Source organism: Sus scrofa, chromosome X, assembly GCF_054392235.1.
Source record: "Sus scrofa isolate SSC_HxYL_T2T_F1_AM1 chromosome X, Sscrofa_HxYL_maternal_Yorkshire_Landrace_v2.0, whole genome shotgun sequence".
NCBI lineage: Eukaryota > Metazoa > Chordata > Mammalia > Artiodactyla > Suidae > Sus > Sus scrofa.
Window position 1 is genome coordinate 98,786,103 of NC_139401.1, and position 25,013 is coordinate 98,811,115.

General features: G+C 40.9%; 1 protein-coding gene and 1 pseudogene across 4 annotated transcripts in view; both read left to right on the forward strand.

Annotated features, from left to right (window-relative positions):
- Window positions 1-25,013, forward strand: part of ATG4A (autophagy related 4A cysteine peptidase) — an 87,493-nt gene that overhangs the window by 16,534 nt on the left and 45,946 nt on the right. The window lies entirely within an intron of this gene.
- On the forward strand, window positions 9,745-10,577 carry LOC146394734 (elongation factor 1-alpha 1 pseudogene; annotated as a pseudogene).

A 25,013-nucleotide genomic window follows, 5' to 3' on the forward strand; every position in this document is an offset into this window, starting at 1 on the left:
TCTTTTTAAAAAGAAACAACACTTAGTATCATTGTTTTCTTTCCTATTCTCTATTTTGTTTGTAATTACTTCCCTCTCCTAACTTTGGACTTAATATGTTTTTCTTTTTCTATTTCCTTAAGGTATAATGTGAGATATTCATTTGAAAACTTTCTTCTCTTTTAATGTGGGCATTTATCACCATAAACTTCCTTCTTAGTATTGCTATTGCCTTATTCCGTAAGTTATAGTATGTTGTGCTTTCATTTTCATTTATCTCAAGGTATTTTCTAATTTCCCTTTTGATTCCTTCAGTGACTCACTGGTTGTTCAAGAGTGTGTTTTTGAATTTCCACATATTTGTGAATTTTCCAGTTTTCCTCCTGCCATTAGTTTCCATTTTCATTTCATTGTGGTTGGAAAATATAGTTGGTATGATCTCAATTTTTTAAAACTTGTTAAGACTTCTTTTGTTACCTAACATGGTCTTTCCTGGACAGCGTTCTGTGTACACTTGACAGAATGTGCATTTAGCTGCTATTGGGAGGAATACTCTGTATATGTTAGGCTTATATAATATTGTCCAAGTCTTTTGTGTTCTTATTGATGTTATGTCTGAATGTTCTATTCCTTATTGAGAGTGATGTGTTGAAATGCCTAACTATAATTATGTTGCTGTGTCTATCTCCTTTCAGTTTTGTCAATGTTTGCTTCATATGTTTGAGTCCTCCAATGTTGCATGCTTTATGTTTATAACTATTATAACTTACTGGTGAACTGACTTTTTATCATTATATAATGTCTTTCTTTGTCTTTTTTGACAGTTTTTTTTTTTTTTTTTGTCTTTTTGCTATTTCTTGGGCCGCTCCCGCGGCATATGGAGGTTCCCAGGCTAGGGGTCGAATCAGAGCTGTAGCCACCGGCCTACACCACTGCCACAGCAACACAGGATTCGAGCCGCGTCTGCAACCTATACCACAGCTCACGGCAACGCCGGATCGTTAACCCACTAAGCAAGGGCAGGGACTGAACCCGCAACCTCATGGTTTCTAGTCAGATTCGTTAACCACTGCGCCACGACGGGAACTCCTTGAGAGTTTTTTTAGTCTATTTTGTCTGATATAAGCATAGCCACACCTATCCTCTTTTGTTTACATTTTGCATGGAATATCTTTTCTCATCCTTTCATATTCAGCTTATGTGTGTCCTTGAATCTACAGTGAGTCTCTATAGACAGCATATAGTTGGATTTTGTTTCTTTATCCATTAGCTACTCTATGTCTTCTGAACAGGGAATTTAATTCATTTTTATTTAAAGTAATTATTTATAGGGAAGGACCTACAATTGCCATTTTATTAATTATTTTCTAACCATCTTGTACTTTTTTTTTGTTTCTCTTTTTATCCTTGGCTGCCCTTCCTTCTTTCATTGATTTTTTAAGTGACATGCTTTGATTCCTTTCTCATTTTCTTTCATGTATTCTATGGGTATTTTCCTTGTGGTTACACTGGGGCTTATGTAAAACATTATAGTTACAATCATTTATTTAAATGATAACAACTTCAATCCCATAAAAATATTCTACACTTTTTCAAACCCCTTCCACACCTTATGCTATCAGTGTTACAAATAACATCTTTTTGGAGTTCCTGTCGGGGTGCAACAGAAACAAATCCAACTAGGAACCATGAGATTGCGGGTTTGATCCCTGGCCTCGCTCAGTGGGTTAAGGATCCACTGTTGCAGTGAGCTGTGGTGTAGGTCACAGACATGGCTCAGATCCTGCGTTGTTGTGTCTGAGGTGTAGGCTGGCAGCTGTAGCTCCGATTAGACCCCCAGCCTGGGAACCTCCATATGCTGTGGGTGCAGCCCTAATAAATAAATTAAAAAAAACAAATAACATATTTTAATATTATGTACCATTAACATATTTTTATAGTTATAGCCATTTTTTATACTTTTGTCTTTTAACCTCGTGACAGTATTAAAACAACCCTATTAAAGTACTCAGTGTTCTGTATTTGTCTATATATTTACTTTTAAAAATGGGCTTTATACTTTCATATGCTTTCATGTTTCTGTTTAGAGTCTTTTTTTAAGAGAAAGACAATAAAGTTTTCATTGAAATCACACTACAGAAAAAACCACTTTCTGTTCTTTGCAAAATATGTATGAAGGCCAAATTTGTGTTTTCCTTTTCTCAAAAAAAAAAAGAATGTTCATGCATTACAATGCAACCAGTGTTTTTTTTTTGTTTGTTTTCTGCACTTGTTAAAAGAGAAAAAGATATATATATTTTAAAGTACAGCACAGTCAGGTGTGCAACCACAAAAGAATAGTTGTCTTTGGCAAGACGTCCAGGCCATGGTCCTCTCAGTCACTTTTGGCCCATCTTACTCTGTCTCATGAAGTAGATATTGTTGGCACTGTGTGACAGTTCCAGGTACTGCTCGATGGATATCATGAAGAAGCCATCATAGCCTTGATCCTGCCCTGTGTTCAGTACCTGCTGCTTCTCGCTCTCTTTCTAGGACTACAGGCCTTCCTAATCTTCACAAAGTCACTGATGCTCCTAGGCCCAGGCCTGGTGCATGGGTCTCTGCTGGGCCAGCTCTGGCACTAGCACCTTCTCCTAGTCCAGTGTGCTCCTATAGCAGGTGTTCAAGCATAACACCCCATACTAGAGCTGGATATCTGTGTAGTGTCTAGTTCTGTCATGGACAATCATGTTGATCTGGAACTCAGGGACCTTGACTCCATTCTCCAGGGTTCACTGCCCCCTGCTGAGCCCCAGAATGGCCAGATCACCTTCTGAGGGCCCTGGTTTCACAAAGCAGTGGTCTCCACTCTGTCAATGGTGAAGTGCATGTTCTCTGGGTAGTGGGCACTGTTCAAGATGCCAGCAATGCTCCACCCATCCTCACTGGCCACACTGATGATGTCTGTGGTAACTCAGCCATCCTTCAGGGCAAACTTGACCCCCTTGCCAAAGACTGAGCCACTTGATTCAAACTTCTTTGTCTCTGGGTCCTGCTGGCAGCTGCTGATTGTGGGGCCACAGAGCTGGCAAAATGTTCCAGGGTGATGAAAGCCTTGAGCTGCTTCTGCACTTCACACTGTATCCCAAGGATAGATTCTGTAATATCTGGATGTCTTGATAGGTGAGCAGTCATGTGCATGAATTATCTTGCTATTGTCCCATTCCTGAGTTTTCATCTGTGTGTGGATGAGCTCATAGGGTGGTTCCATGGCATCCATGTCTGGCTTGGGATAGCCAGGAATCACATCATGAAGTTGGAATCCGAAGGTGAGGAGCCAGTTGTTGACATCTTAAAGTTGGCCTGAAGCTGAGGTAGGGTTCTCCATGGCATACTCTCCTCTCCCCTCAGTGCACCCTCCAGGGGGGCCAGGTGGGAGGGGGCATCACTGGAAGGGCAGGTCCTCATGGTCTCTGCAGGTCCACATGTTCTCCACAGTTCACCTTTGCTCTCTGTCAGCCCAGATCCTAGGCCTCCTCCTGTTTAGAGTCTTTTTGTTCCAACTTGAAGGACTCTTTTTAAAATTTCTGGTAGGTCAGATCTGGTAGCAATAAACAGCCTCAGCTTTTGTTTATCTGGGAATGTCTACTTCTCCATCATTTTTAAAAAACAGTTTTCCTGGATATAGTATTCTTGGTTGGCATTTTTTTTTCTTGCTGTTTTTAGGGCCACACCCATGGCATATGGAGGTTCCCAGATAGGGGTTAAATTGGAGCTGTAGCTGCCAGCCTACACCACAGCCACAGCAACTCAGGATCCAAGCCACATCTGTATCCTACACCACAGCTCGAGGCAATGCCAGTTCCTTAACCTACTTAGCAAGGCCAGGGATCAAATTTGCATCCTCATGGATACTTGTCAGGTTCATTACCACTGGGCCACAATAAGAACTCCAGAAATTTTTTTTTTCAGCATTTGGAATGTATCATCCCATTCCCTTCTGGCTTGTAAGGTTTCTGCTGAGAAACCTGCTGATAGTCTTATGGAGTTCCCTTGTTATGAGGAGTTGCTTTTCTCTTGCTGCTTTCAAAATTCTCTTTGTCTTTATATATATATATATATACATATATATATATATATATGTATATATATATATATTTGTCTTTTTGCTATTGCTTGGGCCACTCCCACGGCATATGGAGGTTCCCAGGCTAGGGGTCGAATCGGAGCTGTAGCCACCGGCCTACGCCAGAGCCACAGCAGCACGGGATCCAAGCTGCGTCTGCGACCTACACCACAGCCCGTGGCAATGCCAGATCCTTAACCCACTGAGCAAGCGCAGGGACCGAACCCGCACCCTCATGGTTCCTAGTCAGATTCGTTAACCACTGTGCCACTACGGGAACTCCTCTTTGTCTTTAAATTTTGACAGTTTTATTATGACATTTCTTAATGTCAGTTTCTTTGGGGTCTCATTGGAGTCCACTGGGCTTCTGAATCTGTGTGTCTGTTTTCTTCCCCAGATTTGGAAAGTTTTCAGCCATTATTTCTTCAAATAAATTGCCTGCTCCTTTCTCTCTCCTTCTGGGACTCACAGAATGCTTTTTATTGGTCCATTTAATCATATCCTATAAGTCTCTTAGACTTTCCTCACTCTTTTTCATTCTTTTTTCTTTTTGTTCCATTGACCGGATAATTTCAAATTACCTGTTTTTGAGTTACTGTTTAATCTGCATATTCAAGCCTGCTGTTGAACCTTTCTAGTGAATTTTTTAATTATAGTCCTCAACTACAATTTTATGTTTGGTGCTCTTAAAAATGTTTTCTGTCCCTTTGTTGGTCTTCTTATTTTGTTCATATAGCATTTTCTTGAGCTCATAGATCATCCCTGATGGTTATTTTGAATTCTTTGTCAGGTAGTTTATATATCTTTCTTTCATTAGCGTCAGTTTCTGGAGTTTCTTTTTTCCTTTTTGGCAATGTTTGCCTGGTCCTTTGTGTGTCATGTAACTTTGTGTTTGGGCTCTGCATATTTGAGAAAACAGCTACTTCTCCCATTTTTTATGTACTGGCATGGTACAGTGAAAGACCTCCACCAATCAGCATGGCTAGAGAGTCTGGGGTTTCTGAAACCTTTTTTAAGGGGGCTTTGTCTTTAATAGGGAAGAAATTTTGTATTCTTTTACAAGTTAATCACTAAAGGGATGTTGCCTATAAGCTTAAATTATACATAACAGCCTATCTCTGGGAACTGTGCCTCCCAGGCAATGAGCATTAAGATAAAATACCTTTGTTTGGCTCACAAGAAACCCACCTGTACATGACTGCAGGGAGGAAGAAATTAACACGTCCTCCTCTGAAGGCTGACCGGAAACAGGAAATGTTTTTCTTTATGCCTGCCTCTTTTAGCATAAAAGAAGCCTGAATTCTAGCTCGAGCAAGATGGTTCTTTGGGATATGAGTCCACCATCTTCCCAGCTTGCTGGTTTTCTAAATAAGGTTGCTATTCCTTGCCCCAACAACTTGTCTCTTGATTTATTGACCTATCACATGGCAAGCAGTATAAGCTTGGACTCGGTAACAAATTTTTGGCATAGTCATCCAGGAGCCTTGCCAGTCATGGCTGGTTGGCCCTGGCTGGGGAAGTTTCGGGTAGGGCCCTAGCAGCTGCCAGGACCACTTGTCCTGAGGACCTTCCCTTCAAAATTCCCCTGACTGGCACCAGCTGCCCCAGCACTTGGCAGTTGGACCAAGGAATCGACATTTGAGAGTCGACAGGCTTCATACGGTAGGGTTGGTTGCTCCAGTGTGTATAGCTGGGAACTTTATTTACTCTCCATTTGGCGCTTTTTCTCTGGAATAAGCCAATATGTTTTGTGTTTGAGTAGGATATCCTGTTGGAGAGAGGAAGGAGTTGTTGGATTTTTACCTGGTTTGTTTGTTTCTTTGGATTCTAGCATTTGTGTGTGCAGTGTGTGTTTTATTTGTCTTGGATTTCTGTCTTTAAAAATGGCAATGTTTCAACTATCCCTAAAAAAGTCCCCTGAGGCGCATTTTGGATAAGTGATCTGATTACAGTTATGAACCCATAGGTGAGAGGAAGATGGTATTTTATTGTAATAAAGTGTGGCCACAATAGCTGTTAGGATCTGCACAAGGAGTTTAGGCAGGGTATCTTGGGGCCCTGAGCACCATGTACTGCTATCCCTGTTGTATTCATTATGTCATTTATGCTGTCCTGTGTTGTTGGTATATGTAAAACCCCAAGGCCAAATTTGAGGGTTTATTTAGAATTTTGTTTGTCCTTTGGATTTTTCATTTTGTTTGGTATTCCTACATTTACAGCCAAATCAGTTTTGTGATGGTTAAACTTCTACTGATGTCAAATGGAAAAAGGGAACAGAAAAAAAACCTGTCTGTCCTTGTCTGATAGTGGACATTCCCAGGAGGAAGAGAAAGGTGTCACTTGATTCCTAAAATCACTGAAAGCTACAAATAGAAATATTTTCCATAAATATTAGTAAAATGGGTTTAGCCATCTGAACAGATGGGCTTGATTTGTTCTCTGCCTGAAACCCAATTTGAATTCAATCCCTTTTGTAACTTGTAGGCTTTACATTGTTTTACTTGATTCATGGCTGAAATTTTTGGATGGGAACTATGAGGTCCCTGTGTGTTGTGCATGTATTGTAGGTATGTGGCATTGCCAAAATTAATTAGTAAAGGAGCTCTTAAAGGAAATTAAGTGTTTATATAAACACTCAAAAATAAAAGAAACTAGCCAGAATGAATTTCAAGTTCACACGATCTAGGAACTATTCAGTATTGAATTAATATCTGGTATTAAAGTTAGCTTAAACGTGTTTGAGTAATACAGACATGTCTTTAGAGTCATCAACATTAAGCACTTTTTTGTACCTAGGTTTACTAGAAATCAAATAAGACCTTATTGTTCCTGTTGCAAAGTTTGCCAGCAAGAGAATAACAATATGATGAAGCTTTTAACTAAATAAAATAGAGGCATTTACCTCTAGGCAAGAGTTTTAGGTAAACTATATAAGAATAATAATGTTTTGGGAATGTCTGCCTAAAAGTAGTATCTCTAGGTTTTCGTAACTTGAAACTAAAAGTTAAAATGAAGAGAATTCATTGACCATCTGCATCATTTCAAATAGGATAAATATTAGAACATTAATTGCTGGGCAGGTCTAAGTTTACCTACCTTTGCCTTCTTGGGAGAATAAGACTAAAGCAAAAGTTTTCAATCAGAAAATGCTGGTATGACAGTTTAGAATTACTTGTTGGTTTTCACTAGAGATTCAAGTTCTTAGGTTAAGAATTATAAGGGAAACATTTCACTATGCAAAGATGTAGGATGTTTTCAGCAAAGAAGGCATGAGGAATGAAATTGCATTTTGTCAAAGGGATAAAGGTGGTTTTGTCCTAGAGCCGGTTGTTTCTGAATGGAAAAGTGAGGGACAGATGAATATGGATACAGAAAATTGTGGAAGATGTGTGGAGGAGGAACACTGAAAGAATTTTGGGCATGGTCAGGATTGGCTAAGATAAGATGGAACTTAATAAAGAAAATGAATTTTAATGATAAAGTGGTAGAAAACCTGAATTTGGTCCTCTAAGAGGACAAAGTTTTCTTCAAACATTGAACTGCTTTGGGCAATTGTGAATGTCTTTAACGGATGTATATTTGCCATTGAGATCTTTTATCATCCCTCGTTAAATCTTTTCAATGTTTTCGACAAAATTCCCAAAGACCAAGTTCTAAGTGAAGTTCATTTGACCTCTAGCTAACTTTGAGGTTTGTTTTTTTTTTTTTCCCCAAGGGGTTCCTGGAACACCTCAAATTATTTATTTTGTCTCCTTCTCAGAGGAGTATTAAAATACTTAGGCTTATTTGGTACATTAAACTATGTGGGAAGCATTGTCAAATAAGTGGTGATAGAACTTCTTAGATTGTATCATATGGGTAAATGTTTCTGATCTGCACCTTCTAGCAAGTATATGGAACTCCTGAAATTCTGATATGTCCTGGTCAATGATATCAGTCATAATTTTCGTTATTGTTTTGGATTGTGGCACGTCACAGCAGTAACCGAGTTTCTTTTCAATAGTATTATAGTCCAGGTTGGTTGATGCCAAAGCAAAAACACACCCTTTTTAATGACGAGAGATGATGGATTGCTATTTTTGGTTTTACAGTGACTTTTGAATGATTCTACACCTATTTTGTGAAGAAGCAGGAAGAAATCCTTCATGTGCAAGCATTTGTGCTCTTACCTTAGGGAAAATAAGAAAAGGAAGGGAATGAGAGTGAGGAGACATGTTGCTTCAAACCTCAAGTCCTCTAGCTGAGTTAGCTGTCCCAGCTGCTCTGGCCGTTATACCAATACATCCACCCCCTCCACCCCCTTCCATTCCTATCCAGCCCCAATTCCTGACGCTGGGACACAGGACTTCCCCTCCTTCCAGGGATCCATTAGAAAACCCTGTGTTACTTTCTGGGGCGCAAGAAGTGATCTGGTATTGCCATCTAAGACCTGACAGGGCACTTAATTTGAGCCAGGAGCCATGCTCAGGGCAGGGCAGTTTCCATTGCTGTGATTTCTTATAGGGGACTAAAATCCTATGACCAGTCAGCTGGGTTTCTCAGACTTGTTTAATTGGAAAGAGCACAACCCTCCTTTATAGGCCCCTCGGCAGTACCCACAGCGGTACCGAAATGGGGCACTGCCCCCCAATGAGGGAGGAATGCCTTCATTAGGGCACTACTTATTAGTGCATCTTGGCAGGGCTTTGAAAAGGAACCAAAGCAAGAGTTTCAAGAAATTAGCAAAACAAGACCTCTCTGAATTTCTGGAAAGGATATATCAGGCCTACAGCTGTCATACTAATGCAGGTCCCGAGGCCCCTGAAAATATTAGAATGGGAAATTGACCTTTTTGTGGGCAAAGCATCTCATATATCAGGAGAAAGTTGCAAAGATTAGATGGTGCATTTGGAATGAACCCTTCTCATTGGTAGATGTTGCTTTAAGGGAGTTCCTGTCGTGGCTCAGCAGTAATGAACCCAACAAGTAACCATGAGGGGGCAGGTTTGATCCTTGGCCTTGCTCAGTGGGTTGGGGATCTGGCGGTGCTGTGAGCTATGGTATAGGTCGTAGACGCGGCTTGGGTCCTGAGTTGCTGTGGCTGTGGTGTAGGCTGGCAGCTGTAGCTCTGATTCGACCCCTAGCCTGGGAACCTCCACATGCCACACCTGTGGCCCTAAAAAGAAAAAACCAACAGGGAACAACAGAAGAAAGAAGATGCAAAATTTTTGGCAGTACGTCACCATTGTGGAAAGGAAATGGATTGCTCTAGGCTAAAACTTAAGAAAAACAATAAAAGATGAGAGCCTCTCACATGATGGAAAGAGAGGAACTCTGATGAGTGAAGAGGTCCAGGGGATCCTTGGACTTGAAGCACCTAATTCTCCACAGAGCCCCGGGTAAAACTGACAGTGAGGAATGAGCTGATTAACTTTCTGATAGACCTCGCCCTGAACTTTCTCACCAGAACATGCTTTAGACCTACTGACTGCACTCATGAAAGCCCCAGGAAGGGAGACAGAGCTCTTTCCCCTGAGATTTACAAAAAGGTAAGACCAGACGTGTGTGTTAGTGGCATCCCAGTGAAGGCCAAAAACACATAGCAAATGAGTCCCATTAAAAAGGGACATTGGGACACCTAATCTAAAAACAAAACAAAAAAATCCTCTGAGGCAAGAGAACCCACTTCCTCCACAGATTGACTTGTCAGAATACCAGCCACTGTCTTCCTTGTGTCTGCCTCTCCAGGACATCTGCAAAAAATGGTGGTATTGATACTGTCCCCATGGGTCGAGTGGACACTGGTGTTCTCAGACTTGGCATGGTGCTCATCTTTGCTCCAGTTAATGTTACACATGAAGTAACATCTATTGAAATGCACCATGAAGCTTTGAGGACAGCCCTTCCTGAGGACAGTGTGGCCTTCAATGTCAAGAACATGTCTGTCAAAGATGTTCGTTGTGTCAATGTGGCCAATAACAGCAAAAATGCCCCCCAGCCCCCGCCCAAAGAAGCAGCTGGCTTCACAAACCAAGTGATTATCTTGAACCGTCCCAGCCAACTCGGTGCTGGAGGTGCACCTGTGCTGGATTGTCATCCAGCCCCCACTGCTTGCAAGTTTGCTGGGTGGAAAGAGAAGATTGGTGACCATTCTGGGAAAAAGCTGGAAGACGGCCTCCAATTTTTTTAAATCGGGTGATGCCTCCATTGTTGATATGGTTCCTGGCAAGCCCATGTGTGTTGAGAGCTTCTCTGACTATCCTCCTCTGGGTCATTTTGCTGTTCATGACATGAGACAGATGGTTGCTGTGGGTGTCATCAAAGCAGTGGACAAGAAGGCAGCTGGAGGTGGCAAGGTCACCAAGTCTGCCCAGAAAGCGCTGAAGGCTAAATGAATGTTATCCCCAATACCCGCTACCCCAGTCTTAATCAGTGGGTAGAAAGAACAGTCTCAGAACTGTTTGTCTCAAATGGCCGTTTAAGCTTAATAGTAAAAGACTGGCTAATGATAACAACGCATAATAAAACCTTTGGAAGGAAAGGAAAATGTTTTGTGGACCATTGGTTTTGTGTGTGGCAGTTTTAAGTTGTTAGTTTTAAAAATCAGCCTCCTTTTTAAAATTGGTTAAAGCCCTCCTTAAGGAAATGATCTTCTGATTTGGATTAAGGCATTGGAACGACACTCCTCCTGGAGACTACAATCAACAGGAAAACCCGAGAAAATGAATGCTAATTTAACTTGCAATAAGGTCTTGCCAGCTGCCCTGCTACAGACAGATTGGAGGCTCCCAGAGGCAAGCTTAAATTAAGCCCATTTGAAATATGTATGGTAGGCCATCCCAGGTGTCTGTCTAGGTGTGGGAATCTATAAATGCTCTAAAAGACCTAGCAGTTGCCAACAGGTCTACCTATCTAACTGTAGCTGCAGAAGGTACAATCAATGTGTTTACTTTTTGTCCAGATAAATAGCACATAAATATATGTTTTGGGAACTGGAGCCAAAGTCCCAAGTTAACTTACAAATCAGACAACAGAGTGCTAAGGGATTTCATCAGTTTCAAATAGTTGTAGATAAAAAAAGGACTGACTAAAGATTCTAAGGAATATTTGCTACCTCTGGAAATAGAGCGGTCTTCACCCTTTTCCCACAAGATTGTGGAATGGACTGTTGACAATGGGGAATTGTAATAGGGAAGAACTTTTGTATTGTATGACAAGTTAATCACTAAAGGAATGTTGCCTATAGGATTAAATTATACAGAACGACTCATCCCTGGGAACCCTGCCTCCTAGGTAATGAGCATTAAGCTAAAATACCTTTGTTTAGCTCACAAGAAACAGCTTGACCAGATCCACCTGTGAATGACTGAAGGGAGGAGGAAATTAACACCTCCCCTGAGGGCTGACCGGAAACAGGAAATGTTTGACTTTACGCCCTCCATTTTTAATATAAAAGAAGCGTGACTTCTAACTCAGGCAAGATGGTTTGCTGGGCTGAGTTCACTGTCTTCTCAGTCTGCTTGCATTCCAAATAAAATCACTATTTCTTGCCTCAACAACCCGTCTCTCAGATCTATCGGCCTGTGGTGCAGCGAGGAGCACAAGCTTAGACTCGGTAACATGCCTTCTCTGGTCTTATACATGCAGTTTTTCAAATAGAAGCGTTTGCCAGTTTCTCTTTCAGGTGCTTGTAAATCATTGCTCTCGCTGGTGTCTCTCTGTGCCAATGGATGTTCTCTGGTTCTACAGCAGCAAGCTATTCCACTCTCAGTGGCCACTAGGCATCCAATGCATGCCAGTTCCCTATCAGCACCCCGTTTCTGCTAAGACAGATACCAGTCCCTTGGGCAACCCTCCCAAAAGCCAGAATGCTGGTCCACATTCCATTCCTGTCCTTCCCTCTTGTTGAAGCATTTCTATGATGGCTGCCTAAAAACCTTGAATAATTCCAATATATGTGCTATCTCATTGTTGGTTTCTGTTGAGTGTCTTTTCTTAACTTGAGATGTTCCTGGTTCTTTGTATGATGAGTGATTTTCTATTGTACCTTGGACATTCTGGGTATTATGTTATGAGACCTTGATCTTATACCAATCTTTTCTTTCAGTGGTTCAGCTGAGACTGCTCTGGTATGGGAATGGGAGCGTGGTTTCATTGCTGCCAGGTGGGGGTGGGAGTCAAGGTTTCCCATTCACAATCCGTTGATACTGGGGTAGGAGTCCTTCATTGTTACTGGGCTAGGGTGGAATTTCAGGCTCCCCACTTGACTTCTGCTGACCCCACCTGGGCTTAAAGAGAGAGAAGGATATGTACTCCTCTCTCATCATGTTCTGGGGGCTTCATTATTGCCTGGAAGGGGTGAATGTCCCACATCCCTGCTTAGCCTTTTCTGAGACCATCTTAGGGAGTGGAGGTTGGGGGTATGTGACTTTTTATAGCCAGATGAAGGTAAAGGTCTAGGCTCCCCACTTGGTCTTTGCTGATGGGTGTGGGGTGAGGCCACTTTTTTCTCTAGTGCTTGGATAGTATGTGGCAGTTTTGTCTTGCATTTTTCCATCTTGCTAGTATACGAGGCTACCTCTTTTCTATTTCTTTGGCTGGAGCTTTTGGTGGGACATTTTTGTCTGCTTCCACTGGCATTTCTGGGTTGCTGGCTTCTCCATCACCAGGTTCAGGAGAGATATACTTAAAAACAAAACCCAGGGAAATCATTGCCAGGTCATTGCCTGGGTCTTGACGTCCCTAGCCAAAGTGTCTTCTATTTTGCAAAGTTGTATATATATAATGATATGTGTGTGTGTATCTTTCCTTGAGAGTTGGCTGCTCTTTCTGTTGTTGGTCTCCATCTCCTAGCTTAGTAAGTTCAACAAAAACTTTTTACCTAGGACTTAATACCTAAAGAGAATACTTCTCAAGGATATTGAGAGGCTCAGGATTCACCCTCTCTAGTCTGTTTTATTTATCCTGCAGGTTTGTTTTAGTTTGGGGAGCTTAGCTGTGAGACTAAGAACAAAATCTCCAGAAACAGGAAATGTTTTAGCCCTAATTTTTCCTTCTATTAAGCTCCTCTCACACTGCATGGCTCTCCAATCGGGAGTTTCCTCCTGGGTCCACTGGAAAGAAGAGTTGGTGACAGGAAGCATTTTGAGGCTAGTCTGGCCTATGTGACTTCCTCTTATCAGAGAAACAATCTTCCAAAGGTGACACAAAAGAGCTTTTGTTTGGCGCTCTCTGACAAGGAGTATTTGGGGCTCCAGTGAGAATTTGAGAGTGAAGAGTGTTTCTAAATCTTGCTATAGTGGTCACAGTGGATGGCAGAGGGTAGAAATGGAAGCAGCCTTCAGGGGCAGTTATTGTGAGGTTCATAATGGGAGAGGGAGTCCATAGCATGGGTGATGTAGAAACAGTTCAAAAGGAGAAATGTGAACTGAATGTAATACCTATTACATAGCTAGAGGTCCATCTAGAAGTCATAATTAGGAAGAAAAACAAGGAAAGCAGTTATTAACTGTATTTCCCTGAACATATCTGTTTTCAGTATTTATTATAATGGAATTGTTTCAATTTTGCAGCGATCTTAGAATTTGTGAGTGTACTTGCTAATCCTGACTCTGGTGAAATATAAGATGATGTGCAACTGAAAGACAAGCTTTGAAATTTTAATGTATTTTCTATGGGCCACACCCAAGCACAAGTTCTAATTAAACACAGCTTTGGGGATATTACCACTTCTTTATATTTTACACAGCACTTTCCCACCCAGCCTCTCCTTTGATCCTCGCTAAAGGGAGCAAAGTAATTTTCTCCATTTTATGGATGAGCAAAAGCAATCTTAGCGTGAAGACTGGCCCAAGATGACTTGGCTGGTAAAAACAGAAATAGAACCCAGCTCTGTTAATTCATTGGCCAGTGTTCTCTTCAGTCTACTATACTTTCTTTCATTAAGATTTGGGGAACAAATTCAGCATATTTCTCTGAAGTGACCTTCAAATCAAAGTGAGCCTGTAAAAATACATAGCATTTTGGAATGCTACACATTGAAAAATCCAATAAATTAGCATTATATATAAATAATGTCTGAAGCCCCAAATGGCTTGCACTTGAATTTGATGTCTGTGTGTACAGGGATAAATTCAGAACTATATCTCTACTCCTGATAACAAAATATTTTGCCGTTAGAGTAATTCTGATTTGCATTGCCCATCTGTGTCAGAAATAAATCGACCATAGGAACTTATCTTTTTCTTCTTTCTTGAACTGAGGTATTCCTTACAGACAATAAAGTACACCAACCTTAAATGTGGAGCTCAATGAAATTTTATGTATGTGTAACCTCCACCCACATCAAAACATAGAACATTGCTGGTTCTACAGAAGGTTCCCTCTTGCCTCCCCCACCCCCCAGTCAGCACCTTCTCTCAAGGGTAACAACTAGTTTGACTGCTATTATCATAGATAAGCTTTTCCTGGAGTTCCCTGGTGGCTCAATGGGTTAAGGACCTGGCATTGTCATTATTGTGGCTCTGGTTACTGCTGTGCTGTGGGTTCAATCCTTAGCCCAAGAACTTCTGCATGCCATGGGCATGGCCAAAAACCAAAATGAACCACAGATAAGTTTTTCCTGATTTCAAAGCTTTATATAAAATAGAATTGTACTGTAAGCACTGTTTTGAATCTGGCTTCCTTTGTTTTTATTTTTTTTTCCATTTTTAAAACTTTTATTGAAGTATAGTTGATTTACAAGGTTGTGATGATTTCTGCTGTACAGCAAAGTGATTCAGTCAGACATGTACATGCATGCTCTTGCTCTTTCAGACTCCTTTCCCACATAGGGAACTCTACCCAATATTCTATGATAATCTGTGCAATATAGAAGGTTCCTGTTGGCCAATCATTCCATATACCTCAGTGTGCATATGCCAATCCCAACTACCACTCCATCCCCCTTACCTGTCCCCTTTGGTAACCCTAAGTTTTTCAAAGCCTATAAGTCTGTTTCTTTTCTTCAAATAAGTTCATTTGGATCCTTTTTAAGATTCCACATATAAGTGATATCATATGGTGTTTGTCTTTCACTGTCTAACTTCACTTAGTATGATAATTTCTTTTCACTGTCTAGCTTCACTTAGTATGATAATTTCTAAGTTGATCCATGTTGCTACAAATGGCATTATTTCATTCTTGGTTATGGCTGAGTAATATTCCATCTTTAACTATGCTTCTGTCAATGGACATTTAGGTTGTTTCTATGTCTTGGCTATTGTAAATAGTGCTGTAATGAACATTGGGGTACATGTATCTTTTTGAATTACGGTTTTCTCTGGATAGATGCCTAGGTGTGGGATTACTGGATCATATGTTGGTTCTATTTTTAGTTTTTTGAGGAACCTCCATACCATTTTCCATGGTGGTTGCACCAATTTACATTCCCACCAGCAGTGTAAGAGGGCTCCTTTTTCTATGTACCCTCTCCAGCATTTATTATTTGTAGATGTTTTGATGATGGCCATTCTGGCTGGTGTGAGGTGATATATCATAGTAGTTTTGATTTGCATTTCTCTAATAATTAGTGATGTCGAACATCCTTTCATGTGTTTTTTGGCCATCTGTATGTCCTCTTTGGAGAAGTATCTATTTAGATCTTATGCACATTTTTTGATGGTGTTATTTTTTTGATTTTGAGCTGCAGGAGGTGTTTGTGTATTTTGGAGATTAATCCCATGTCAGTCGCTTCATTTGCAAAATATTTTCTTCCATTCTGTGGGTTGTCTTTATGTTTTGTTTATGGTTTCCTTTGCTGTGCAAAAGTGTTTAAATTTAATTAGGTCCCATTTGTTTGTTTTTATTGTCATTAATCTAGGATGTAAATCTGAGAAGATAATTGCTGCGGTTTGGGCTTCCTTTGTTTAAGATGTGAGATTCATCTGTTTTGTGTATAGTGTTTGTTCTTTTTTGTTGCTCTGTACCATTCCCATGTGTGTTTCACCACAATTACTTATCCATTCCCCTTGTCTTAGTCAATTCAGGCTGCTGTAACAAAAATCCATAGCCTGGGTTACTTAAACAACAAACATTTATTTCTCATGGTTCTGGAAGCTGGGGAGCCCAAGATCATGGTATTAGCAGATAAGGTGTCTGGTGAGGTCCCTCTTTCTGGTTTACAGATGGCCACCTTCCTATGTCCTCACATTCTGGAGAGAGATCAACTCTTTTTTATAAGGGCACTAATCTAATTCATGAGGGCCCCACCCACATGAACTAATTACCTCCTGAAGACCTCACCTTCAAATGTCATCACACTGGGGTTTAGGGCTTCAACATAGGAATTTTGGGAGGACACAAATATTCAGTCCATAGCACCTCTGTTGATAGACATTTGGGTTGTTTTTAGGTTTCAAATATTATGAATAAAGTTTCTGTGATCATTTTGACCATATCTTTTGGTGGACATAAGTACTCATTTTTATTGGATATAAATCTCAAGAGTGGAACTGCTAAGGTAGGTGCAATGAAAAGACATTTTAACTTAGAATTAATTTAACTTAGAGTAATTTAACTTAGTATTAACGAAATAACTCACTTTGTGAAGAGCCACTTTAGAGATTAAAAATGGATCTGTGTTTTGTTTAGCAGGTCAAGATGCTCTGCCTATCAGATAGTAAAGGGTATTTTTGCAGTGGCTGGTCTTTCATGCTTGTCAGTAGATGGGTATTTATTTTTTCTGGTGTCTGGTACATAGAGTGCATCTCATCAAGGCTGAAGAGCTGTTTTGGTACAAGTTGTATAATTTTTTGGATGAGTTCATATTGTCTTTTTTTTTCTTGGGTAATGTGGCTCAAATGATCAAAAATAACATAGAAAAGTTAAGTTCACTTTTACAGAAATTTGCCTTAGGATTATATCTTTGTTTTGAAAGCGAAGGTACACGTACAATTTTGTGTAATCCAGAAACTTATTAACTCTGGTAGTATAATTTTACATTACATCAAAGGTAAAGAATTTTTAAACATCATATGTCTGCTAGAAACATTCACTAATGAAGTGCGATGTTGAAAGGGTATGGGGAAAATTCCTGTGGTCAGGGAAGCCAGTGAGGTGGTTGTAAACAGAGGAGAAAACTGGGAAAGTGCTCCAAATGAAGAGTGCTGTTTCTGGAAAGGACTGAGTTTCTCCCATTGTGCTGCACAACTGAGAGTGCAATACGACAGAGACCTGCCTTAACCCCTTCCTTGACAAAGGTGATTACTTCAGGTTTTTGAGGCTTTCTGTTTTGTTTTGTTTCTTAACAGAATTTGATAATGAATGAAAACAATAACTAGGATCCCCTTTACGGGCAATTACTTGTTAAACTACTTCTGGTCTGCAAATGGTAGAATACCTAGACTTCTTCTTGAATGTATTTGAAACCCTTCAGGGCCTCCATGAAGCCTGGGTTAAGTCCAAAAATTTTTTTTTTTTTTACCAAGGCTGGCATTTGCCAGCCCTGCCTGCCTCATCAACTCCAACTTTTGACAGTGTCCATAAGGCATCACTGTTCCACAGTCTCTCGGCCCTTGGTGTTTTGGTGTGTTTCTCCTCTGCCTGTAATGTCCTTCCCCTGCCCAAATTTGCCTAACTTTCCTCATTTATTTTTATTTTATTTTATTTTATTTTTAATTTTTTGTGATTATTTTTAATAGTCATTTCCCCAATACAATAACTTGCATCATTTAAGGCTAAGTCCTGCCATCACCTTTCTTCTCAGATCTACTTCTTTACCCTAAACTGGCAGAGATGACCCTCTACTGTTCTGCTTTAGTGCCCTGTGCAGCCACTGACCAGACTCTGTATCAAAATGAAACTCTCCTTCTGTTTCTCTTCCCATTAGACTTGAAATTGCTTAAAATAAGTTGCTGTCCTCAGGACTTAGCGTGGTGCTGGTCCTATGATAAGCACTGAGTAAAGGCATGTTGAATTTGATGTTTGGATGGACATACAAGCCAGCTTTTGGACTTTAGTTAATGTGCTCATGCATTCAGTAAACATTTGCTGGCCCTTAGGGGACAAACGTACTGCAGGGCACTATGCTCAGAACTGGAGAGGATACAGAGATGAACACTATGTGGGCTGAGATGGGAGTTTATTCCAATAGCAGAGTGACATGCCCACAAATAACAAAACTCTAAAGTGCCTAATGCCATAAAGGAGATAAAAATAAAGGACTACAGAGGCTTAGAAGAAGGAGCAGGTACTTCTTGGTGGGAAAATGGAAGCAGAAGAATTAATAGAGATGGAGTATTGGAGGAAGGACTTAAGTGCAAATAGGACATGAATGAGCCAAGAGCCTCCAGTGCATCTTGTGGTTGATTTTGGCTGAAAAGAGTAGATCTCATGATGGGGTAATGAGCAGCGTGAACCAATTAGAAATGTAGGAAGTGGCCGTATTGGAGAGGGCCTTAAATGCCAGGCTGATGAGTTTGTGTTTGATTCCTATCAGTTGGAGTGATCTGGGAAGCCTGTGGAAGTTTCTGAGCAGATTAGTGACATGGGCAGAGAAATCATTTAAGATTAATCTGGCAAGGGCATATTTTAGTGTTCTCTTAGTAAATCATTATTAGGTAATTAACTGCTAAGCTAATAATTAGTTTTACTAAATAGCATGGAAAAACTCCCAAGGCCTGTAGCTCCTTGACCTTTTAGCACTTGTCCTTTCTCACGGGAAATCTAGGTGAGGTAAGGAATCATATGACCAAATGAGTTCTGAGAAATGAAAATTGAGATTGGCAGAAGAAAGAAAACACCATCAAGACAGAAATGGCTCATAAAAATATATAGACAGGAGTTCCCTGGTGGCCTAGCAGTTAAGGACTCAACATTTTCACTGCTATGGCGCACATTCAGTGCCTGGCCCAGGAACTTCCACATGCCACAAGTGTGGCAAAAAAAAAAAAAAAAAGCATAGACATATAAAGTGTTGTTTGCTTAGGAACTGTGTCCAAAACATTGCCTTTGACTGTCTGGAAAAGTCTGGACATAGTATATGAATTATATTGTTAATGTTTATACCTTTGGGGATAGTTTAGATCACTTTCAGTTAAAAATAACTGTAGTTGTAACCTAAGACTGTCTACTCTTAACTCTCCCCTATAAACAGTGGGTACTGCATTGTCAGTTTGCTTTATAGTATGTTATATAACCAGAACATCTGGTTTCTTGCCACCGTAGGCCAGGCCTTCAACACTTCATGGTCTGGATTATAACACCTTTCTCCTTGGTCTCCCTCTCTCCAGTGCCTCAAATCCAGCTTTTAGCACAACAGCAACATATGGTGGGAAGAAAACTGAATGGAGCGTCCGATTACCTCAGTTTGAATCCTGGTGATACTGTTCATGTTTATCCCCCTGGCCAGTCATTTCACCTCTCTGAGACTCGGTTCCTCAACTCTAAAAAGGAAGTCATGATCCTTGCCCTGGCCATCTCAAGGGGCTGGCACAGGATCATGAGAGAACGCTCTGAAAACTGTTAATGGTTTTTACTAGACTTGGCTATATTGCCTGGCTTTCCACCCTCCATAATCTAGTCCCAAGCCATCTATCTAATTTCATCGCTCAGTAGTCTCTGGACCCTGTCCCCCTCCTGACACACACGCAGGAGGTATTCCTCTCATCTGGAATGTTCTCCCCTCTTGTCTCTGCTCATCCAAACCCAAGCAGTAACTTAGGGACCAATTCACATTCTTACGTCCTCCTGGACATCTTCCCTGATGACTCCAGTGCTCACTGACTTCCCCCTTCTCTGAATGTTGACAGCCCTTAGTTATTATCAGCACTTGCCTATATACGTTGCCTTTTATCACTGGCTCTTTCATTTACCTAAGGCTCATGTCTCTAACTAGATTATGATTTTAATGGTGCTTTAGCAAGTTCATTTACCATACAGTGAATGTTTATGAGGATGTTTCTTCTGTGTTTCTCACTGAACCAAGTATGGAACTTAATAAATAGTTGTTGGCTCATTTATTTAGAAATTCACATACAGACTTTCTTAAAGAGGCAGGTGAACCTATCTTCTCTTCCAAGAGCTTTGAGAAGCTCCTTTGAGTAGCTCTCATAACAATCCACCTCCCTTCACTTCTACAGAACCACAGAAAGGCCGTGAGAATAGGACTGTCCTGTAGAACTGTGATAATAGAACTATTCTAGAGCTGTGCTGTCCAATATGGCAACCACTAGCCACCCATGGGTATTGAGGACTTGAAATGTGGCTAATGCAACTAAATGAATTTTTAGTTGTATTTAATTTTAATTATGATTTTTTTATTTTTAGGGCTGCACCCATGGCGTATGGAAGTTCCCAGACTAGGGGTTGAATCGGAGCTGTAGCTGCCAGCCTATGCCACAGCCATACAATCCAACACGGGATCTGAGCTGTGTCTGCGAGTTACACCACAGCTCACAGCAATGCCTGATTACCGACCCACCGAGTGAGCCAGGAATCAAACCTGCATCCTTATGGATACTGGTTGGATTCGTTTCCACTGCGCCGCAATGGGAACTCCTTCATTTTGTAAAAAATTTTATGGCCATATATGGAAGTTTCTGGGCCAGGGATCAAATCCAAGCTTGAGTTGTGGCAGCACTGGATCCTTAACCCACTGTACCAGGCTAGGGATCGAACCCACACTTACGCAGTGACCCAAGCCATTGCAGTTGGATTCTTAAAATCCACTGCACCATGGCAGGAACTCCTAATTTAAGTTAATTTAAATGTAAACAGCTGCATGTGGCTAGTGGCTACTGTATTGGATAGCTTAGATCTAGACCAGTGATTTTCCAACTACTTTGATCCAATAATGCAATGAGAAATACATTTTATATTGCAAACCAGATTTTAATATACACAGTACACTGTTGAGTTATGATGTGCTGTTTGAAAAATATGCTTCTCAGAGTTCCCATTGTGGCGCAGTGGTTAACGAATCCGACTAGGAACCATGAGGTTGTGGGTTCGATCCCTGACCTTGCTCAGTGGGTTAAGGATCTGGCATTGCCGTGAGCTGTGGTGTGGGTCGCAGATGCAGCTCCGATCCATCCGCGTGGCTGTGGCGTAGGCCGGTGGCTATAGCTCCAATTAGACCCCTAGCCTGGGAACATCCATATGCCGCGGGAGCGGCTCTAGAAAAGGCAAAGACAAAAAAAAAAAAAAAAAAAAAAAAAAGAAAGAAAGAAAGAAAAATATGCTTCTCATTTTATAGGTGAAGAATCTGAGGCCCAAAGAAGTACAGTAATTTCTCCAAGGTCACATAGCTAGTTAGTGGCAGGGTGGGACTAGAACCTACATTTTAGGATTCCTAAGCTAGAGCTATTTCCAGAAGAGGTAGGATTGATTCTTCCTTTCATCAACATACCAAGAAAAAAAAAAAAATCCCGATTTTTTCCTTTATAATGATGGAGAAAAACCATTTGACAAACTCTTCATTTTGACTAAATATTGTCATGTTGTCTTGCTTCCTACATGAACTGTGAGCTCTGTATTTGGGTATTGCTGCTTCTTGGTGTGGATACTGTCCAAAACCAAGGATACAATACCAACAAAGCTCACTTGGACCTACTGCATAATGTGACACTGGCACTAATGTCAGATGGTCTTCTTGGTAATGCAACCATGCTTTCCACAAAAGGTTGATTCTTAAGAATAACAAAACCTGGAGTTCCTGTCGTGGCGCAGTGGTTAACGAATCCGACTAGGAACCATGAGGTTTCGGGTTCGGTCCCTGCCCTCGCTCAGTGGGTTAACAATCCGGCATTGCCGTGAGCTGTGGTGTAGGTTGCAGACGCGGCTCGGATCCCGCGTTGCTGTGGCTCTGGAGTAGGCTGGCGGCTACAGCTCCGATTCGACCCCTAGCCTGGGAACCTCCATATGCCGCAGGAGCAGCCCAAGAAATAGCAAAAAGAGAGGGGAAAAAAAAAAAAAGAATAACAAAACCCATTGATGATGAAATCAAGGGGATTCTCACCTCAGTTTGTATGAGTTGCCTCAAGTCTTGAATTATAAAGCAACCAAATAGTTTCTCCATCTAATGTGCTACGTTTTTTGTATGCCTTATCAAAAAGAACTTTTACAGAAGTGGCATCTTTTTATTCTTCTGAAAAATAGATCCCTTCAAAAGTAAAAAGAGGCAGCAATCTAGAGATGTAGTGATCTGTGTGTTCAGTATATTCCGAACCTGTTTGTGCATGGAGTCTCATTTTCTCCTGGACATATCCGCATGCATTTCAGTTAGCAGACAGCAGGCAATTATGTGTCCCTAAGTATAAACAACAAACAAAATATGCTTAAAAATACACTTAAAAGTATCACTTTAAAGGAAAACCAGAAAGAGTCCAATTTTGCATTGCATTTGATTCTTATCACCATTGGCAGTAAGATGAATTGACAGAAATCTCTAAGAAGTGCGTGTTGTGGGGCCAAGATTCTATGGCCCGGTTGCTTTGTCTAACTGAAAACCAAAGGGTCTCATCACCTAACAATGGACCACCCCCCCCCCTTTCCAACTGGACTGGTTATCTCTTTGCTGACTTGTTCTGTCATTTGTCAGGTGCAGCCTCATATGTTCTACCACCACCAATACTAGTTAAGTAGAATCTCAGTCATAAACTCTAGCTGAATGATAAACTTTAATTAAGAGTCTCTCGTGGAAGTCTAAAAATGACAAGGTTTTCTTAGGGTGTTGGCGTTTATACTGGTCTGTAGAGAAATCACTCATGTCTTTCACATTATTTGACAATGCAGCATCACTAAGGTGAGACTTGCTGAAGAAATTCAAGAAAACTTGCAGTTGTGACCATGAAAATCCCTCTTGAAGGCTAAGCATTGTCCAGTTCTCTATTTTCAAAATTCTTAGTTGTCAGAAAAGCAAGGCACTAGGAGGGAGTGTGACCATGAAAATTCCTCTTGAAGGCTAAGCATTGTCCAGTTCTCTATTTTCAAAATTCTTAGTTGTCAGAAAAGCAAGGCACTAGGAGGGAGTGTGACCATGAAAATCCCTCTTGAAGGCTAAGCATTGTCCAGTTCTCTATTTTCAAAATTCTTAGTTGTCAGAAAAGCAAGGCACTAGGAGGGAGAGAAATAAAGATGAGGGCAGGGCCTGTGCACAGATCAGCAGAGGCTGGGAAGACCAGGACATTAAATGGACCTAGGAGGGAAGGGATGAAGGCACATTTTAGGTTGAGTTTTGTTCTGTATTCTTCCTGCCTTCCGAGGCTCTGTTAATCAGCCTGCCATCTACCATATCCCTCCACACAATCCCTATGCAAGTTGATTTCTTCTTCACTTTTTAAAATTTTTATTTTTGTTTGTTGGTCTTTTTGCCTTTTCCAGGGCCGCAGCCATGGCATATGGAGGTTCCCAGGCTGGGGGTCTAATTGGAGCTGCAGCTGCCAGCCTACACCAGAGCCACAGCAATGCCAGATCCGAGCTGTGTCTGCAACCTACACCACAGCTCACGGCAATGCTGGATCCTTAACCCACTGAGCAAGGCCAGGGATCGAACCTGCAACCTCATGGTTCCTAGTCAGATTCGTTAACCACTGAGCCACGACGGGAACTCCCCTTCTTCGCTTTTTTTAAAAAAATCTCTCATTCCTTTGTTGTCAAACTCATGGATCAAACATGTTCTGGCTGGATCAAGATTTTTATCTCCCTACCCCTATCATGTTTTTCCTGCTACTGTTTCATCACTTACCCCTGAAACCTGCAAGTTATTTTTGACTCTTTCTCTCATTCTTTCAAGCCTCACCTCACATGCAGTTGCTCATCAAATCCTTTTGCTGTTCCCCCAACCTCTCTTCCCCTATCCCACTTATTTATTTCCACTAAGGCTCAGCACTGATGCCATCTTTTCTAGGGTGTAGAAGGCCCATTTATACCCAGATTAATCATTTGCTGCCTTCTGCATTACTTTCCTTTTTTTTTTTTTTTTTTTTGTGTCTTGTTAGGGCTATACCCACAGCATATGGAGGTTCCCAGGCTAGGAGTTGAGTTGGAGCTATAACTGATGGCCACTGCCACAGCAACACCAGATCTGAGCAGAGTCTTCAACTTACACCACAGCTCATGGCAACATTGAATCCTTAACCCACTGACCAAGGCCAGGGATTGAACCTGCATCTTCATGGATACTAGTCAGATTCGTTTCTGCTGAGCCACGATGGGGACTCCTCCTTTTTTTTAATTGAAGTATAGTTGATTTTCAAAATTACATTAGTTTCAGGTGTACAACATTGTGATTCAGCATTTTTACAGATTATACTTTAAGTTATTACAAGATAGTAGCTATAGTTCTCTGTGCTATATAATATACCCTTGTTAATCATCTATCTTATAATCGTTCTCTCTTGATCCCATGCCCCTAATCTGAAATTCCTCCCCGTTCCCTCTCCCCTTTGGTAACCACTAGTGTGTTTACTATATATATATATAAAGTCTGTTTCTGTTTTACATAATACATTCACCTGTATTATTTTTTAGATTCCACATGTAAGTGATACCATATAGTGTTTGTCTTTCTTTGACTTCTTTCACTAAACATAATATTCTCTAGGTCCATCCATATTGCTACAAATGGCAATATTTCATGACTAAGTAATATTCCCATATATATATAATCACATATCTTCCTTATCCATTCTTCTGTTGATGGGCACTTGGGTTGCTTCCACATCTTGGCTATTGTAAATAGTGCTGCTCTGAATATTGGGGTGTTATGCATCTTTTTGAATTAGTGTTTTCATTTTTTCTGGGTATATACCCAGGAGTAGAATGGCTGGATCTTACGGTAGTTTTAGTCTGTTGAGAACCTCCACGCTGTTTTCCATTGTGGTTGCACCAATTTACATCTGACTGACAGCATCAAGGAGTTCCCTTTTCTCCACATCCTCTCCAACAATTGTTATTTGTAGGATTTTTGTTG